The sequence below is a fragment of the Myotis yumanensis genome, unplaced genomic scaffold (genome assembly GCF_028538775.1).
Source record: "Myotis yumanensis isolate MYYU_CA2020_CCGP unplaced genomic scaffold, mMyoYum1.0.hap1 SCAF_2, whole genome shotgun sequence".
NCBI classification, from domain to species: Eukaryota; Metazoa; Chordata; class Mammalia; order Chiroptera; family Vespertilionidae; genus Myotis; species Myotis yumanensis.
In genome coordinates, this window is record NW_027223753.1 from 169867817 (window position 1) to 169889506 (window position 21690).

The window sequence follows — 21690 nt, forward strand, 5'->3', positions numbered from 1 at the left end:
CCTGGCCAGCCTGGATTAGGGGCTGAGGGCCGTTTTCAGGCTGGCCGGCTACTGAAGCTCCCAACCTCTCCTTTTTTTCCTTGTTTTATTTTTTATTCTGGGATTTATTTACCTTCTATAATTGAAACTTTGTTGCCATCACTGGAGCTGAGAGCCGGCTCCTGCTTGCTCCAGCTCTGAGGCCACGGCCTGCTGAAAACAGGTATCTGGGGTTTGTTTAGCTTCTATAATTGAAACTTTGTTGCTTTCGGAGCTCAGAGCCAGGCAGCGGCAGGCGGGGAACCTTGGCTTCCTCCATCACTGGAGCAAGCAAGCCTCCTGCTCACTTCAGCTACGTGGCTGCCGGCTGCCATCTTGGTTGGGTTAATTTGCATATCATGCTGATTAGCCAATGGGAGGCATAGCAAAGGTATGGTCAATTACCATGTTTGTCTATTATTAGATAGGATACCTGTTGAAGATGAAAAAAATAACACTAGGAATACTGCCATTTTATCTTTTCTTTTTATTTAATACACTAGAGGCCCGGTGCACAAAAATTTGTGCACTCGGCGGGGGGCGGGGGGGGTCCCTCAGCCCGGCCTGTGCCCTCTCGCAGTCTGGGACCCCTCAGGAGATAATGACCTGCTTGCTTAGGCCTGCTCCCGGGTGGCAGAGGGCAGGCCCAATCCCTAGGTGCAGCCCCTGGTCAGGCTCAGAGCAGGGCCGATTGGGGAGTTGGGGCGCTGCCCCCTGTCATGCACAGAACAGGGCCCATCAGGGGGTTGGGGAGCTCCCCCCTGTCACGCACAGAGCAGGGCCGATCAGGGAGTTGAGGAGCTCCCCCCTGTCACTCACAGAGTAGGGCCGATAGGGGAGTTGGGGCACTGCCCCCTGTCACACACAGAGCAGGGCCAATTAGGGGGTTGGGGCACTGCCCTCTATCACCCACAAAGCAGGGTCGATCAGGGGGTTGGGGCGCCACCACTGTCACACTCAGGACAGGGCCGTTGGGGAGGTTATGGCTCTACCCCATCACACACAGAGCAGGGCCTGTGGGGGGGGGGGTTGGGGCACCACTCTCTATCACCCACAGAGCAGGGTCGATCAGGGGGTTGGGGCGCCACCACTGTCACACTCAGGACAGGGCCGTTGGGGAGGTTATGGCTCTACCCCATCACACACAGAGCAGGGTCTGTGGGGGGGGGCGGTTGGGGCACCGCTCTCTATCACCCACAGAGCAGGGCTGATCAGGGGGTTGGGGCACTGCACCCTGTCACACACAGAGCCGCAGTGCAATCAGGGGGTTGGGGAGCTCCCCCCTAACAGGCACAGAGCAGGGCTGATCAGGGGGTTGGGGCGCCTTCCCTGTCATGAACAGAGCAGGGCAGATAGGGAGGTTGTGGCCCCGCCCCCTGTCACACACAGAGCCGCAGGGTGATCAGGAGGTTTGGGCGCTGCCCCCTGTCACGCTGATCCCGGTGCCGGGAGGCGTCGTGGCTCCGCTGATCCCGGTGCCGGGAGGCATATTACCCTTTTACTATATAGAATAGAGGCTTGGTGCACGGGTGGGGGCCGGCTGGTTTGCCCTGAAGGGTGTCCAGGATTAGGGTGGGGGTCCCCACTGGGATGCCTGGCCAGTCTGGGTGAGGGGCTGAGGGCTGTTTTCAGGCTGGCAGGTGACTGAAGCTCCCAACCGCTCCTTTTTTCTTTCTTTTTTTTTTATTCTGGGCCAGCTTTAGCTCTGAGGCCTCTGCTGCTAAAAGCAGGTTTCTGGCCTTTGTTTACGTTCTGTATTTGATACAATGTTGTGGTCCGGCTGGCTGAAGCCCGGCTGACTAACGCAGTTTTCTGGGGTTTTGTATAGCTTCTATATTTACAACATAGTTGCTTAGAGTTGCAGCTGAGAGGCCGGCAAGTCAGACGGGGAATGTTGGAGTCTGCAGTCACTGGAGCAAGCAAGCCTCCCTGTTTTCTTCAGTGCATGGCTGCCGGCCGCCATCTTGGCTGGCAGTTAATGTGCATTTCGCCCTGATTAGCCAATGGGAAGGGTAGCGGATGTACGGCTAATTACCATGATTCTCTTTTATTAGATAGGATTTTTATTGATTTCAGAGAGGAAGGGAGAAGAAGAGATAGAAACATCAATGATGAGAGAGAATCATTGATTGGCTGCCTTCTGCATACCCCCTACTGGGGATCCAGCCTGCAACCAAGGTATATGCCCTTAATTGGAATCAAACCCAGGGCCCTTCAGTCCCTAGGCTGATGCTCTATGCACTGAGCCAAACCAGCTAGGGCAAATGGATGAATGTTTATGTGTACTTAAGTTTATTATAATTTTAATGAAATCTTTATGTAACACAAAATTTACAAATAATAATTAGTGCACAATAAAAATATGTCCATTGTTTTTTGCTGAACTCCTGTATAGCTAACTCATGTTTACAATTGATGAATATAGTTTCAATATGAATGTTGTTGATATTTTTGCTTGTTCTTTAATGTGTAAGTAAAAAAATTAACAACGAAATTATACCCCACAATTTTGTTTTGTTAATGATTAACACAATTTATTAGCTGAATCAGAAATAGTTTCCAAACATTGGAATAATATTTCCTCATTTTTTGTGGTAGCCAAAATACAATGACTACAGACATGATACAACTTTAATTTAATCTGCATCATTGGCATTTTTAAAATAAATTTTTTAACCACCAACAAAACAATAAATCAAACACTGATTTGCTGTTTTCTTGGTGTAAATATTCCCACTTTGACCAATTTCAAGCTATAAACATGATGTCATTTAATATGGACAGTTGGGAAGAGATGTAAATCTCAGGACCACAGATAATAAATAGTAAATGTTGTAAAGTAGGAAGTGGTGAGTCTTGAATATTCATTATCTTTGTTTTTAATATAACTAATTGTTAAAGTATATAATTTAAGTTTTAATGATAGCTAGGTTTAGCCACTAGCTTATAAAAATGTTGACTATTTAACAATTGGCTTTCATAGGACAGGGGAAGCCAGCTTGGCACTCCACTGATGGTAATCACCATCAGTGATTTTAGATTAATTTTCTAGATTTTTTTTTTGTTTCACAATTTATGCTAATTACCTTGAAGTCTTCAGGTAACAATAAAGTCTTATTGTTACCAAAGGAAGTTAAGGAACATTTATGTGATCAAATTTGGAGTTAACTGGTAGAGTGTAAGCAATAATTGCCTAACATTGCTGGTTTTAAAACATCAAGAGGTGAACTTGAGAATAATACTGTTAACTCAAACTCTAGTAGTAGCTGTGAGGGGTGAAGATCAAATGTATGATCAAGTCATCTTTCCCATGGAATTCCCTGAATAATCTATTATTAGCTTGATTTCCCTGACATGCAACAGCATGTGAAGTTCTGGACTCATCTCTGATAATTGTCTGCAAGAAAGAAGTATGTATTTTCATGAACAGAAATCAATAATTTTCAAACATCTTTATTGCAGTATAATTGACATACAATGAACTATACATGTTTAAACTGTACATTTTGTTAAGTATTAACATAAATTTCAACATAATCAATATAATAAATATCTCTATAATTTCCAGCTTGGCTGAGGGGCTTTTCTTCACTCTGACTCCTTACTTTTCTATACCTTACCTTTCCTGCCTCCGAAAACCAAGCACTTCAGGTCCATAAAGAGGCAAGTGCCTCCTGTTAGAGCTTTTTAGCAGTGATATAATGTCTCTCTATTGTGTCACATCATCTGACCCCTTGCCTAGTACCATCCCCCAGGGAAAAATAGACACTGGGGAGCTAGCCCTTTGCTCTTTTGTCATTTGACTGCACTGTCACAGCACATGAATAAAAATGTGATTATTACTTTCAGTTTGGCTCATTGCCCTAAATGACCACCATGATACCTGGCAGCTTGACAATCTATTATCTATTTTTATGCCAATGCCACATGCTTTTCATTGCTACAGCATTCTGATAACTCTTGAGATCAGGTAATATTCATCCTCTAAATTTTGTTCTTTTGCAAAATCTCTTTGGATGTTATAGGTTCCATACATTTCCATATACATTTTAGAATCCACTTTCCAATTTCTACCAACAAATCCTGCTAGAATTTTGATTGAAATTTATAGATTAATTTGGGAAGAATTGAGATTTTAACAATAGGCTTCTCACCTATGAACATAGGATATCTCTCCACATATTTTGTCTTCTTAATTTCTGTAAGGTTTTGTAGTTTCCAGTATATAGGTCTTGCACATCTTTTGTCAGATTCATCTTTAGGTAGTTCATATTATTTATATATATAATTTCTGTAGGTTGATTATGTATCCTGCAATATTGCTAAACTAATATATTAATTCTGATAACTTTTGTAGATGCAATCAAATATTCTAAATAGATCACCACGTTTTCTGTGATTAAAGACATACTTTTATTGTTTTGTCTTGTCTGACTGCTCTGGCCAGAACCTCCAGGACAATGTTGAATAGAAATGGTGACAGAGAGATCCTTGTCTTTTTTCTAATCTTAGAGGGAACTAATTCAGTACTTCACCACTAAGTATATCCCCTATAGATTTTTCCTACTTGCCCTTATCAAGTTTTCTTCTATTTCTAAACAGAAATTGATTTGGGCTTTAGTCATTGCTTCCTTTGCAGCTATTAAAATGGTCATTTGCTTTTTAATTTTTAAAAAATTAGTTAATATAACAAATTATGTTAATCTATACTAATAAACACATAATATGCTAAGTAGACCGGACAGCCAAACAACCTTCCCCATGAAGCCGGGGCTGTGAGGGCTGAGCCTCTTGCATGAATTTTGTGCATTGGGCCTCTAGTTGATATATGAATGATAAACTATACTTACATTGCTGGAATATAAATCCCACTTGGTCACAATGCATTTTCTGTTTTATGTAGTATTGAATTTGATTCCCTAAAATATTGCTTAGGATTCCAGCATGTATCCTCATGGAAAATATGGGCCTATAGTTTGTTGTTTTTTCTTGTAATGTCTTTGTCTTGTTTTTGTATTAGGATAATGCCTGTCTCATTGAATAAGCTCAAAAGCCTTTTCTGTTTTTTAAAATTCTGAGTTTGTGTAGAACTCATGTTATTTATTTCAAACATGTTTGATAAAGTTGACCAATGAAAGCATCTGGGCCTAGCATGTTTGTTTATTTGTTTTTCCTTCTGGACCTGTTTTTCAATAGAAATTCAATTTTTATTGAAAAAAAAAAATATATATATATATATATATGCAGGTTATATAGTATATTCAGATTATATATTTGTCCTTGAGTAAGCTTTGACAGTTATAGTATTTTTCAAAGAATTAGTTCAATTTATCTAAGCTACTGAATTTATTGCCATAAATTATTTATAATATATCCTTATTATCCTTCCAATATCTTCCAGAAACCTCTCATCCCTGATACTGATAATTTGTGTTTTCTCTCCCTTTTTCCTAATCAGTCTGGTTTATACATTTCATTAATCTTTTCTAAGAATCAACTTTTAGTTTCACTAATTTTTCTATTGACTTTTTATTTCTGTTTTATTGATTTCTGTTCTGATTTTTATCTCCTATCTTCTCACTTTGAGCTTAATTCATTCTTCTGTTTCTAGTTTCTTAAAGTAATGCTGAGGTCATTGTTTTGAGAGCTTTCTTCTTTCATATTATAGGCATTTGTGCTATATGTCACCACCACCAAGTATAGTTTAGTGATGTCTCCAAATTTTCATATGTTCTAATTTTATTCAGTTCAAAATTTCTAATTTTTTTTATTTCTGCTTTGACCATGGCTATTTAGAAGTGTGTTATATTTTTAGATTTTCCAGAATTCTTTTGTTATTGATTTATTATTTAATTCCATGTGATTAGCAAGCATACTTTTTTACTTGAATCTTTTAAGCATATTGATTCTTGTTTTATGTCTCAGAATATGTTCTACTTGGTAAATGCTCCTTTCACACATGAAAAGAATGTGTTCTGCTATTGTATGGAGTATTCTAGAAATGTTAATTAGGTTAGTTTGGTTCAAATTGTTATTCAAATATTCATATCCTTATTGATTGTCTATCTACCTATTCTATTAATTATTGAGAAATGCAGTGATAATAACTATTTTAATATTTTTGTGTGTGATAATTCTATCATCTCTACCACTTCTTGGTCAATTTTAATTGATTGATACTCTTTTGTTTATGCTTGTATTTTCTTGCTTCTTAGCTTGCTTCATATTTTTTTATTGTAAATATTACCTTGGTGGGTACTAGATACGTTTGTATTCAAAAATGTACTTGGCTTTGTTCTGGTGCAGTTAAATTACTGGGAAATAATTTCACCTTTTGGGGTCTTACTCTTAAGCTTTGTTAGGTGAGACCAATGCAGCATTTATTCTAAGGTTAATTCTTTCCACTTCCTCTTACTGTGGCAAGACCCTTCTTAATAGTCTTACAGCCTCTGAATTATGAGGATTTCAATTCTGCCTACCAGGAACAGAAACTATCCCTCTCTGTAAGTTCTAATTACTTTTCCCTTAATACTTTCAGATGTTTTCCCCATAGCTGTTAAAACTTTCAATGCTTATGCTAATCAGTGCTCCATTGCAGGCTTGAGGGGAACCATCTGCTCAGCTCCAAAGTTCTTTCCATGCAGCCTTCTCCTCTCTGGCATTCTGCCCTGTGAACTCTAGCTTCTTTGGCTTTCTCAGACTCCATCTGCTCAACTCAGAGAGAACTCTGAGCTCTGCTTGGATTTCCTTTACTGAAATCCAGCTTGGAAATTCTCAAGGCAGTAAGCTGGGGTAATTATAGGGCTCACCTCATCTACTTCCTATCTCTCAGAGATCACTGCTCTTCCTTTCCTGATGACCGATGCCTCAAATGTCACCGTTTTATATATTTTGTCTGTTGTATTGTTGTTTCAGGTGGAATGGGAAATTTAGACTCTATTATTCTATTTTGACCAAAGGCGAAAGCTGGGAATATTAATTTTAATGTCATTTTAAAATTTTCTTACCCTTTCTTTTTCTTTTTTCTTTTTTGCAATGTAATGACGATGTTGGTTTATTTCCTTTCTATTATTACTAGTAAATATTGCAAGTGCACAGAACAGTAGGGGTATAATACCCATGTACCTTTTATTCATACTTTATAGACGTTAAGATTTTCTATATTTGTCTCTGTTCTGTCTTCTCTCTCATTTTTATTTAGAAATAAAGAGCATGGATCATTTTAAAACCAGTCATTTCTTGCTTTCATCTGCATAACACTGCCCTAATGTTAATATGTATCTTTTCAAGGTGCATGAATTCGTGCACCTTGAAAGGAACTGTGGGCCATGAGGCTGTGGTAGGCACAGGGACAGGTCTCAGCCCATCCTCTGCTTCCCTGCCCGGCCCCTCCCACCATGGCCCCCAGTCCACTATCTGCCAGCAGCCCCACTCCTGCCACTGCAGCTCCCACACCATATTGGCACCTGCACTGCTCACACCTGCTGAAGGTGTGGAACGATTTGGGCCGGTGCCAGCAGCGGTGCAGGTGGGGCCGGCGCTGTAAGCAGGTGCAAGCAGCAGCTGCTGTCCCAATCGCCCTTCAGCAGCAGGGGGAGGTGGAGGAGCCCCTAGGGGTAATCAGGGCCAGCAGCTGCCGCTCACACCCACTGGTAGCACCGAATGAGTGGGACCGGCCCCAGACACTGGCAGCAGGTGTGAGCGGCAGCTCCTGTGCCAGCTGCAGGTACAAGCAGGACTGTCACTGGCAGCGGGTGCAAGAGGCAGCTGCCATCCCCAATCTCCCCTCAAAGAGCAGGGGGAGATGAAAAAGCCCTGAGGGGTGATCGGGGCTGGCGCCAGGTGGCGGCAGTGGATGCAAGTGGGGCCAGTGCTGGCAGCAGGTGCGAGCACCAGGAGGGACTGCAACATGCGGGAGCAAAGAATTTTCAGTAACCACCAGGGCTCACCCCAATGACAGCAACTGGTGTCCAACTTGGTCTGGCGCCCCCGCTTACCTGCTCCATCATCCTGCCGTGGCCAACGCCTGCCATGTTCCACGCATGCCCCCTGGTAGTCAGCGTACATGATTTCAACCAGTTGTTTGGTTGTTCGGTTGTTCTGGTTGTTCCACCGTTGGGTCTATTTGCATATTAGCCTTTTATTATATAGGATGTGCACCCACATTTTAGTGTATTTTATGTGTTTAAAAATGTATATAAATGGTACCCTATTATATTGATCATTCTCTAACTCGCTTTTGACACTGAGTTTTCATTTTAGAAATCTATTCATATTGATGCTTTTACATTTAGGTTTTTTATTTTAAAAACTCTATAATCTTTTATCATACTGCCAATATCTTGGTCACTTTGTAGTTTTATTCATTTTTTCATCTAATTAGAATGGCTAGTAACCACACTCTCATTAACACCAGTCAAATGTACGTTGTTCTATGTTCTAGCAAAATCTCCAAGATATAGTAGTCAATTATTTTGTACATTATTATGCAATGAATTCATTTCATTCTTTCTTCTCTCTCTGTCTTCTTTACTTCCTCCCCCCCTTTCTTTTTTTTTTAACCACCTTCTTTCATCCATCCCTTTAATCTCTCCATCTATCCAGGGGTGGGAACCTTTTTTCTGCCAAGGGCCATTTGGATATTTATAACATCATTAGTGGGCCATACAAAATTATCAACTTAAAAATTAGCCTGCTATATTTGGTCAAACAAATTAACTCATCCCTTGGCAGGGCCACACCAAATGATTTCACAGGCTTTATATGGCAAGCAGGTTGGATGTTCCCCATCCCTGATTAATTAAATCCAATTTTCACTCTCAGTTTACATAAGCAGACTTTTTTTGTTTTTGTTTTTTTTTTACTTTCCCGCATGTGTACTATATTACAGACTCCTGGACTAGTTGTACCTTTCCCCAAAGATGCTCTACACTGGTATATCCAGTTTCCTGTTTACCTTACCTTATAATTCTCTCTCCATGTCTGCTTGTGCATGCTTTCTCCATTATTCAAGGCCCAGTTCTCATGTCATTTTCTCCATCAAGTCCACTTGGATTATCTCAGCCATACAGTGTAAATAGCACAGTATTCCTGGATTTGATGCTCAGCTCTGGCTCTAACTATCCTGTAATATTTAAAAAAATCAGGTAACTTTGGGACCCACTATCTTCAGTATGGGGAAAATAATTTCTAATTACAAAGTGTTATATTAGATCAAAATAATATGGGATGGAGAGTTTGAGGCAAGTAGGAGACCTAACAAAGTCCCATAATATGCTCATTTAATTTGAAAAGACAAACAAAATGTTCATATGATGGCCATGAAGTGAGAGGCATGCCCTTCCTATTTCTTTGTTCAGCTTCAGTTTTGAGTGCTCTGGATTCCATGATCATCTCACTGGACTGTAAGTATACCTTAGGTCAGTGGTCGGCAAACTCATTAGTCAACAGAGCCAAATATCAACAGTAAAATGATTGAAATTTCTTTTGAGAGCCAAATTTTTTAAACTTAAACTATATAGGTAGGTACATTGTTATTAACGTAATTAGGGTACTCCTAAGGCTTAGGAAGAGCCACACTCAAGGGGCCAAAGAGCCGCATGTGGCTTGCGAGCCGCGGTTTCCCGACCACTGCTTTAGGTTTTAAAGTTTGCAGATACTTAGTGCCTAAGTGCAAATTAGCGACTTCATCAGCTATTCCATTAAAGGAACATCAATCTTTTCTAGCCCTGGATAAAAAGCTGGATGTACTGGATCTATTGAAAGACAAAGTTAGTTTCTAGTCTTATGGGACTTTAAAAGATAAGTTTTGACTATGGATGATTTCAGACGTTAGAATAAATTGCCTTCAAATGCCCTATCTCTGTCCTGAGTAAATGACTGGATGTGCAGAGAACAATGGGACTTGAGATTTCCAATTTACAGCTTGGGTAGCTGGATAGATGGTGGTACTGGTATCCTATCTAATAAAAGAAAAACATGGTAATTAGCCGTATGGCTGCTACCCTTCCCATTGGCTAATCAGGGTGATATGCAAATTAACTGCCAGCCAAGTTGGCGGCCAGGAGCCAGGCAGCTTAAAGCTAACAGGAGGCTTGCTTGCTTCAGTGACGGAGGACTCCAATGTTCCCCGCCTGCACTGCCGGCCTCTGAGCTTGCAGTTTGAAACATTATAACAAATACAGAAGCTAAACAAAACCCCAGTAACCTGTTTTCTGTCACCCTCTACGAGATCACCTCTGGGGAGTTATTGCAGGTGCTGAGGCAGGAGCAGGTGCAGACAGACACACCTGGTGGGCGCAGGCGGCCCTCTCTGAGGTGCCTTCGGTCAGCGTTCAAGATCAAGAGCCCAGAGGCAGAGAGGAATTCCGTCCTCTCAGTGAAACAGTGGGATAGTTGGGGCGACTGTAGAGGAGGAATGTGCACTTTGGGTGCCAGCACCCATGAGTGAAGGCTGCTCTGACTGAGCCTTGCTTGCTTGGGGCCTAGTTCACTCCTGCCGGGCAACAGGTGACAGGATGTGCTTTTCCGAATTAATGAGAGAAAACATTGATTCTCCTGCTGCCCACGAAGGTGGAAAGTGAAGTGGGGAGACATGTGGGGAATGAACAAGGTTCCCTGTCTGGGGGTTCCAAATCTGCTGTTGGTTTCTTTCACCACTGACTAGAAATATACAGGGTGTCCCCCCAAAATGTATACACACTTTGAATACCTACTAATTCCAATGGTTTTAAGCATAAGAAAGGAACAACAATGGAGCTGTTATCTGTTAAAAGTGTGGGCACAAACAGGTAGTTGGACATTCCCTGAGGGGTCACAGATTGGAGAGGGTGCAGGCCAGACTGAGGGGCCCCTTCTCCCCCCCACCCCAGTGTACGAATTTCGTGCACCAGGCTACTAGTCCTATATAATAAACAGTCAATATGCAAATTGACCATCACTCCAATGCACAAGATGGCTGACCCCATGTGGACACAAGATGGCCAGCAGGGGAGGGCAGTTGGAAGGGACCAGGTCTGCAGGGAAGGGCAGTTGGGGGGAACCAGGCCTGCAGGGGAGGACAGTTAGGCATGACCAGGCTGGCAAGGGAGGGCAGGTGCGGGCAATCAGGCTGGCAGGGGAGAAATCAGGCATTGATCAGGCTGGCAGGGGAGCAGTTAGAGGGTGATCAGGCTGGCAGGCAAAAGCGGTTAGGGGTAATTAGGCAGTCAGGCAGGCGAGCGTTTGGAGCCAGCTGTCCTGGATTGTTAGAAGGATGTCCGACTGCCTGTTTAGGCCTGATCCCAGCGGGATCCCAGCAGTATCGGTCCTAAACGGGCAGTTTGACACCCTCAAGGGATCCCAGATGGAGAGGGTGCAGGCTGGCCTGAGGGACACCCCCCCACACAAGTGCATGCATTTTGTGCACCGGGTCTCTAGTTAAATATAAGGGATATCATGTGAAGAGGGGAAGGTTTTAATACCATATTAATAAAAAACAGTAACAGATACCTTTGCATTCTCTGCCTGGCAACAGAAATTTCCTTGAATTGCCAACAAAGTGATTAAGCTCTAACCACTCATATTTTTTAGTTTCTCCATTCAGGTTTCAAGTCTCTGGCAAGCAGAATGTGATTGGCCCAACCTAAACCTGTCAACTTCATCTACTCTGGCAGGAAGAAGTATCATGGGCCAGGCGTCACTCCAATTTACTAGTACATCTACTTCAGCAGAAAGGATAATTCCATTTTCAGAAATATTAAATTTAAAGTGCCTACCTAAAGGGTGTTACTCTAAATAAGTCAGGAAGAGAAATATAATTACCATATGATTTCATTTATTTGTAGAATCTAAAGAATAAAAAACAAACAAACAAAATAAAAACAGACTCATAGATAGAGAGAACAGACTGATGGTTGCCAGAGTGGAGGGGGGTGGAGGGCTGGGTGAGAAAGGTCTAAGAAGTACAAATTAGTAGTTACAAAAATAATCACAGAGATGTAGATTACAGCATAGGATATATAGTTAATAATATTGTGATAACTATGTATGGGCCCAGGTGGGTACTGAGAATATCAGGGGGACCACTTTGTAAAGTAAATGATTGTCTAACTACTATGCTATAAAACTGAAACAAATACAAAATAATTTTAAATGTAAGCTCTAATTAAAAAATAAAATTTTAAACCCAGCCAATGTGGCTTTGCATAGAGTGTTGATCTATGAACCAGGAGAACGGTTTTATTCCCAGTCAGGGCACATGCCGGATTGCAGGCTCAATCCCCAGGGTGGAGCATGGAGGAAGAAGCCATTCAATGATTCTCTCTCATCATTGATGTTTCTCTCTCTCTCTCTCTCTCTCTCTCTCTCTCTCTCCCTCTCTCTCCTTCCTCTCTGAAATAAATACAAAATATAATTTAAAAAAATAAAGGTTTTAAAGTTTGAAGTCCCTATAGGAGAGATCTTTAGGGAAATTTGGTTGTATGAGTCCGAAGTTAATGAAAAATTAGAGCCAATAATAGAGATATTGAAGTCAATGGCATATAGGAATCATGTGGAAGTTTGAATTTTCATGCAGACTAAGAAAAGGGCTGCAGAGAGAGCCTTTGAGAACGTTTTAGAAAGCAAGTGGAGGATAAGGAAGATGTCCAAGGAAACTAACAAAAGTGTGAAAGCTAAAGAACAAGGGCCATGTGAGAGCTGGAGCGCTTGTAGAAATGCAACAGGGACCCAGAAATTCCTCCATTCTAGAAAGGTATCCTTCCTTTGAAGTCTTATAGCAAAAGAAATATTTCAGTTGAAAAAAATCACTGTCTAGGTTCCAGGAAATTGTATCTAAGACTTAATCTTAGGGGCACAGAATAAAAGATGATAGAAAACCCAGGTTTTAATTTTATCTATTTCCTCAGATTTTAGTCAGTCATGGCCATTCTTATGTCATTGCTTCTGGATTTTCTCTTTTGTCAGATGTTTACGATAGAAAATCAGAAGATAAAAAGGCCCTGAGCCATTTTATTTATAGCATTGGTGAGCATCTCTTACCAGGCAGTAGGAACCTGGGAAAGCGTAAGACTCTCCAGTGAAAACTTTTGAGAATTCACATTGATATGGAAGAAAATGCCTCATAAATTTAAATGCTGTGGGTTTATTGTTCTGTGTGGCTCTCGAGCATGAGAGTGATGTGTCCGTCACAGTGTATGCGATTTCATTGATTTTTTTTACATATAAGAGATGGACAGTAACAATTCTGACCTAAAACATTGGTTTCCTATACAAAGTTATAGGTATTTAAGAACATAGTATGCTTTTTGTCACAAATCTTGGAAGAGAGAAAATTTAAATTTTAAAGTTCAATTGATGCATATTACTTCATAATAAGTAACTAGCCAGTTGTTTGAATTTAACCACCTTCATGCTTTTATTCTTCATACCAGCTTGCATGTGTCAACATAATTATGTCAGTTGGAGAAAATCTGACATGATCAAAATATTCAATAGGATTTAAAAAAAAAACTGTAAAAGCTCAACCAATCCAAAATATCAAAGCATAGTATTTATGGTAGGAAAAAAGAAGAAATATTAATATTCACTCTTAAATTCTAGGTGAATATGGGATGTGTGAAAAATCTGACTACACCTACAAAGTACTCAGATTCACAGCACTTTTTTCTGAAAAAAAAAAAGTTTCTTTTAAGTTACTACATTTTTTTAAGAGTTAAAAAATACCTTGAAACATTTCTTATGTTGTTGAATGGGTCCACACCTTATCTGAAGGTTAATTTTTACCTCAGAATCTCCTATAGGAGGTTATGGTATCTTGAAAAGTCTACTTTAACCCACAACATGTGAACTAAACAGTATCATATACTTTCGTAATAGAGCAGTGCCATATCAATTTTATGTATATTAAATAAAGGATTATTGGTATTTATTCCATTGACACCAAAATAACCTCTGAAAATAATCAGCATTGAAAACCCACTATTAACCATTAACTGCTAATGTTTTGGGTAGCTATTCATTGATTAAAATTATGTCCTCTCTCAATTGTGAGTTTGATTTTGGGGTCTGAATCCCTGATCAGGCCATTTAGTTTATCTTTGTTCTTGGCTACACACAAGTAAAAGTATTGACCCTTCCCCATTGTCTTATAAAAACACTAGAGGATTGGTGCACGAAATTCGTGCACTGGTGGGTGGGGGTTCCCTCAGCAGAGCCTGCCCCTCTCACAGTCTGGGAACCCTCAGTGGATGTCCTACTGATGGCCACAGTCTGGCAGCAGAGGCTCAGAGCAGGCGTCCATTGTGTGTGTGTGTGTGTGTGTGTGTGTGTGTGTCCCCACTGGGGGTCTGCCCCCAGCCACATTGGAGGTTCAGAGCAGGCACTGTGTGTGTGTGTGTGTGTCTGCTGGGGGCCTGCCCCCCAGACACACCATGGAGGCTTGGAGCAGGAGCCCCTCTGTGTTGATCTCTCAGGCTCCTGGCCTCCACTGCATGTTGTACTCTCCCTTGAGCTATGGTCAGGATGGGGATGCTGCTTGCAAGCCGGGCTTTCCTGCTACAGGATAGCTATGGCGACAGGGGAGCAGGCCCAGCTGGGGGCTGTCCACAGGCCAGGCTTTCCTCTTCCAGGTCTCCATGGCAACCAGGGAGCAGGCCCAGCTTGGAGCTGCCTGCAGGCCAGACTTGCTCTCCTGCTCCCGGATCCCCATGGCGAATGAGGAGCAGGCCCAGCTGGGGGCTGCCCACAGGCCGGGCTTTCCTGCTCCTGGATCAGGCCCAGCTGGGGGCTGCCCTCAGGCCAGGCTTACTTTCCTGCTCCCAGATCACCATGGCAACTGGGGAGCAGGCAAAGTTTGGGGCTGACTGCAGGCCAGGCTTGCTTTCCTGCTCCGGAATCCTCATGGTGACTGGGGAGAAGGTGCAGCTGGGGGCTGCCCACAGACCGGGCTTGCTTTCCTGCTCCCGGATCAGGCGCAGCTGGGGGCTGCCTATAGACAGCACTTTTCTACTTACCGATGGCCAGATCACCACAGCGACCCAGGGCCCAGCGGCACTTTCCTGCTCTCCAATAGTCATAGGGTCCCGGCTGGGGGCGGGGCTTAGCAGTGTGGGGCTCAGGAGGCACCGGGGTCCTGGCTGGGGGCTCAGGTGGCACACAGGGGTCCCGGCTGGGGGCAGGGCTTATGCCCCGCTGCCCAGGGTGGGCCCCGGATGGCAGCTCGCGCTGTCCCGCCCTGCCTGTAGTATAGTATAGAGGCCTGGTGCATGAGTGGGGGCCGGCTGGTTTGCCCTGAAGGGTGTCCCGGATCAGGGTGGGGGTCCCGCTTGGGTGCCTGGCCAGCCTGGATGATGGGCTGATGGCTGTTTTTAGGCTGCCCGCACCCCCTTCAGGGTGGGAGTCCCCACTGGGGTGCCTGGTCAGTCTGGGTGAGGGTCTGAGGGCTGTTTTCAGGCCGGTGGGTGACTGAAGCTCCCAGCCTCTCCTTCTTTTAATTTGTTTTTTATTCTGGGATTTATTTACTTTCTATGGCTGTCACTGGAGCTGAGAGCCAGCTTTAGCTCTGAGGCCGGCTCCAGCTTGAGGCCTCGGCTGCTGAAAGCAGCTATCTGGAGCTTGTTTAGGTTCTATAATTGCAACTTTAATGCATCCGGAACTCAGAGCTGGGCTGCCGCAGGCTGGGAACCTTGGCTTCCTCCATCACTGGAGCAAGCAAGCCTCCTGTTTGCTTCAGCTGCCTGGCGGCTGGCAGCCATCTTGGTTGTCAATTAATTTGCATATCCTGCTGATTAGCCAATGGGAAGGGTGTTGGGGTTATGGTCAATTTGCATGTTTCTCTTCTATTAGATAGGATGGCTCTGGATGATGAGACAGGGTTTATGGAAATCTCTCTGGAAACCACACCATACTTGGAAAATAAAAAGTTTATATTAATTAGATGGTAGATATGTAACACATTCTTTGCATTATATAAATTTCTATTGGTGAAGGAAGACCATCAAAGAAAAGTTTTACTTGTCCAGGCTCACATATGAGTAAAAGAGGGAGCTGAGACTCAACTTCCTGACCACATGAAATATTTCCACTAAATTACATTGCTTAATCAGTGATCAACATTTGATATTGTCTTACCTTCTGATTAGCATGATATAATAGAGAACAGTGAAACAGTATAGATTCCAAAGTCAGCAAAACCTGAATGTGAATTCTGGCATGTATTAGCTATCTGACTTAAGCAATTATTTACATTCTCTGTTTCTTGGCTTTTCAGCTATACATTTTAAGTTTTAAATAATAACATTTACCTCTTGGCACTGCTGTAAGGATTGCAGTAATGCACATAGTGCTTTGTGCAATGACTAGCACATAATACTAGTTCTCCTATGCTCTAGTAAAATATAGCAAAATATTGTTCATTATTCAAGACACTTGATTGCTAGTGACAGAAACCCAACACAAGGAAGTATCTGTTGCTCATATAAGCTGTGCAAGAAGAAGGCAGAGTCAGAGATGACTGGAACCAAGGGCTTGGGGACTGCCAGAACTCTCTCCATCTTTACTTGCTCCTTCTTTCTGGTTGCTGCCATGCTCATTCAGGTCACATCATCCTTCCACTTTGTTAGAATTATGACTGATGGAAAATCCTAGGTGACATCTTCCACCATGGAGGCACCTATTTCCCTGGTCTCAAATGGAAACATGATTTCCATTAGTCACTCTATTCCTCCACTAATCTGCTGAGATAAGGAAAGAAGAATTCCATTATCACTTGGGTAGTGTGCTCCCTTCCCAAATCTTGAGAAAAGGACTTGGGTCATATTAAATCACCTTCTATAAAAACACAACTAAACACAATGTTGAGTGAAAGAGAAAGTTGCAAACAGACACAGAAAATTTACTCCAATTGTCTAAATACCCCAAATAATGCTTCCCTATCATTTGCCTATTATTTAAGGACAGATAAATGTAGTAAAAGTACAAAATATGTGTGGGAATGACACACACCAAATTCAGAGAGTGATTTCCTCTGGGAAGAAAGATAAGGAGGAAGATGAAGGAAGGAGGAATTTAAATGTATCTATAAAGTTTTAGTTAAAAAAGAAGAGTAGAATAAAGGAAGGAAAAAGAGAGAGATAGAAGGGAGAGGGAGAGAAAGGCATCTGAAGAAAATAACAATTTTTTTTTTTTTTTTTTTTTTTTTTATGTGTGAATTGATCAGGAAGATCAAATGAAAAAGTGCTTCAAAGCTGGCTGTGTGAGGTTGGCAGAATATCTTCTAATCTCCAGGTTCAGGGTTTGGGGTACACTGTGTGTGTGGTACATTCCATGTGGTCAGATGGGCGCCCCTTGTTATCTTGGTAATGAATTTCCTAACTCTATCTGGAGTTGGGACACATTGTGTACCCTCCTCTTAGGAAGAAGTGCAGAATTTGCCCAGTTATATCCCTGTGTAACTTCTCCTAACTTACTAGTAAATAGTCAAATTAATTCTTATTAACTCAGTTATTCTTTTACATTTATTACCATCTCCAAACTTTCCCCCATCCCAAGAGGCTTCATTTCTTAGAATTTCCAGCTCTGTTTTCTGAATGATAGATTTTAAAGAAATTTTATGGCCTACACATAGTAAAGATACGTAGATATATGCATAACAGGTATATATATAACAACTGTAAAAGTAAGTTTGCAGTTGTGCATATGGAAAATAATACAATATGAATAAATAGTAATACAAGAATTAACTGTGTTTTGTGTATGTACAACTGTAAACCTACTTTTGCCCCACTTTATACTTAACAATTTTCTGTCCCTTATAGAGAGTGTAGTCATTATGCTATAATTGAGTGGAGTCCCCATAATTTGGTCTCTTTTGCACTTTATGTTAATTTCTAATGAATATACTTATAGAACTTTTAATAAATGGTTGTGATTATCTAAGAAAGAAGCACAAGTTATTTGATGCTACCATGGGTCCACTAAAACCAAGTTATATCTTATCTTACTTCTTCTTTTGAAATGTTTAAGATTATGAAAATGCAATAAGCAAAGTTTAGCCCAAACTCATAGGACATTTGACCACATCATACTAGTAATACTTTTGAAGTCCAGATGGAAAAATAAGGGCTAATTGCTAATACAGGTATGTGGATTAGTATTAATGAATCATTGGAGGAAATTTTCTGTTTTGAAAACTCTAGGGTTCTCTGTTTAAAACTTCTTGATCAACCAGTTCTTTGGATGAAAGCTTCTATACAAGGCATACTTACTGATTTTAATAACAATGTTTTTTAATTAAGCCAAACTCTCAAAGAAACACTGAAGGGAAAGAAGGAAATCCTATATAATAAAGAGGTAATATGCAAATTGACCACCACACCTTCATATAAGATGGCCAACCCCATGTGGTCAAAGATGGCTGCCCTCATGTGGTCTCAAGATGGCTACCACAAGATGGCCTGCATGGGAGGGAGGGCAGTTGGGGGGGACCAGGCATGCAGGGGAGGGAAGTTTGGGGGGACCAGGCCTGTAGGGGAGGGCAGTTGGGGGCAACCAGGCTGGCAGGGGATGGCAGTTGGGAGCAATTGGGCCAGCAGGGGAGAAGTTAGGCGTCAATCAGGCTGGCAGAAGAATGGTTAGGGGGTGATCAGGCTGGCAGGCAGAAGTGGTTAGGGGAAATCAGGCAGACAGGCAAGCGAGCGGTTGGGAGCCAGGGGTCCCAGATTGTGAGAGAGATGTTTGACTGCCGGTTTAGGCCCAATCTCAACATCCCCCAACGGGTTCCAGATTGAAGATGGTACAGGCTGGGTTGAGGGACACCACCCCCGGCCCCCAGTGCATGAATTTTGTGCATTGGGCCTCTAGTATAATTATATCTCTTAAAAAAAAAATCTGGCTCCAGTCGGTAAAGCTCAGTTGGTTGAGTGTCATCCCATGCACTCAGCATTCACAGGTTTGATTCCTGGTCAGGGCATATGCCCAGGTTTTGGGCTCAATCCCCAGTAGGGGGTGTGTAAGAGGCAACCAATTTATGTTTCTCTCTCATCCATGTTTTTCTCTTTCCCTCTCTCTTCCTTTCTCTCTCTCTAAAATTAATAAAAACATATTTTTAAAAATCCAGAAACATTTTCATAAGTGGTGGGAGGAATGTTGGTCAAACACTGGATGTCCACTATATTTTAGTTCTCATTTATTTTCTTTCTACAAGCTGTATGACTTCTTAAATACAGCATAGACAGGGAATGGGTGACTTTTCCTTTCCTGGCTTTAAGCTATTACAGACTCTCACTGATACAATCATACTTCTTATTCAACAAATATGTTCCATTAAAAAAATTATATAAAGTATTATACTGGATATTGAAATAAAGACTGATTTTTTGAAAAGATGTTAAAATAATCAGTAATCTCTTGAGACAACAAAAATTGAGACACCCAGTCATCAATTTCTAAATAATAGATAATCTTTCTTTGTGCAAAGATATGGAGCCAGGTAAATATAAGAAAAGATACAGTCCTCAGATTATTTTTTAAAATTTATTACTGTATGCTGAAGGAAAGAAAACAAACAAGGCCTTTATTTTATCATGAAAATAAACAAACAAAGGGACATAGAAAGGAGTGATACTTCTGGGCCATAGGTGGATAATAAGTTTTGTGTTTACAATTTTAATAAAGGAATTGGTGCTCCTCATTTTAAGCAATCATGGCATAAAATTAAATATTAACTAATAAAAGAGATATTTATACTTTAAAAAGTTATGTTATAGAAAGACAAAGTAAGATTATGTCTAAAAAGCCTTTTTTAAAGTATAGAGCATTACTTAAATAATTTTTCTCACTTATGATCTGTCCAATTCCATCAACACATACATGCTTTATGTTCTCACTTTTAATTGAAGAGATAAAATTAAAATATAGGGAACATCAGATCTATGTGGAGGGTTCAAACTGCTAGAGCTCACTCTGTGAGGATACTGGCATTAGGACAGACAGAGAGGACATCAAATGACCACACATGAGGGATTCAGCCACAGTGAAGGCATCGATGTGGAATGAGCATAGCAGTTGTTCAAAGTCTATTAAAATACAACTTGATTTATAGAAATTTGACACACATTGTGCTAAATATATTGATTTTGTCTAGTGTATCTTTAAATACAATGAAAGAATTAAAAATGTGTTCAATGAGCAACTGGTTCTCTCCCATGTTGTTTACTCCATGCCTTAGTGTGTGAGGGGGCAGAGAGGGTAACATTCCTTTAGAAAAGAATATCTTTTAGACCCTTTCAAGGAGATAAGTGTTGGCCTGCAGTTCCAAACTCATAATAGATCCTGTCCTACATAGCATATCATCAGCCATGGATAAACTTTTCTCACCTTATGAGTTTCCCTGGGATGTTCAGGAGAAAGGGATGTTCAGGAAAAAGAGATGTTCAACTTCTAAGAATAGGGCTCCAATATGTTTTGATTTTTGCTCTCTTTTTAGAGCCTAACACAGTGCCTGGTTCATGGTAATTTAACAAACCAAGCTTATTAAGTTAATTCATTGAGTGATTAATGCATGAAGCTAAAAGAAACAGAAATGATTTTTCAAGTCTTCTATTATAAAATATATTTCTTGACATCTATTATGCACCAATTCAAAAGGATTTCATTAATGGACATTACCACATAGCAAAGCATTTTGTAATGTGATAAGGGGACTTTTGCCTCTAAGACACCTGCTTGGATCCATCCCAAGTAGATAGAGGCTGGACATTACTGCTGCCAATATGAAGGGAGCTTATAATGGATTAGAGCTTAGATCCCAAGGAACAGGTGTCCTTGCCATAAAACAGCCATAGCTATGAACCAGAGCAGTTAGAAGCTGAAAAAGCATCTAAACAAAACTTGGGTGTAATCTAGGCAAGTCTTATGGACAAAGTTTATGGTTCCAATGTAGTGGCTAAAAATGGTGCATGGAAGATGCTTAGAGAACTGAGTTATTAGACCCAAATTCTATCTCCAATTTTGGCATGATATGGCTTTTTTGTAATGACAGAATGTTCCAGGCTTATCTTCTACATTTCCTGCCCTAGACCTGAATTACCCTTTCCTCCAAAAACCCTTGATTTTTTCCAGTGGGAAATAATATTTCAGTATTATCATCTGGGTACTAGAAATTTTCAATGCTACTTCACTGGACTTTGTTTCTAGTCCTCTTCAATGGAAACAACTGGGAAATACACATATACTTAAAGTAATTACCTCATGAGATAATACTGACCATTGCAATTCAAATTCAGGATTACAGAGTTTTTATTTATCCTCTTCTGTATTATGTTTGTACCACCTTTCTTTCAATAGGAGAATCCTGGTTCTCAATTACATAAGAGCTGATAGAAATAGAATATACTTCAATTATTCATCTCCTTTTCCCTCATCTATAATAATAAAAGCATAATATGCAAATCGACTGAATGACCGAACAGCAGAACAACCATCCAAACGACCATGCTATGACATGCACTGGCGCCAGGCCAGCCAAAGCGGGTGAGATGCGATTGGTTGGGGGCCTGCCACCACCTCACGATTGTCTCACAGAGGGGGAACCAGGTCACCCTCTATGGGGCAATCATCAGGGGGCTCCGCAGAACCAGGGAACCAGGGGTGTGTGGCGGCAGATGCGGGCAGCGCCAGGCAAAGGTGTGTGTG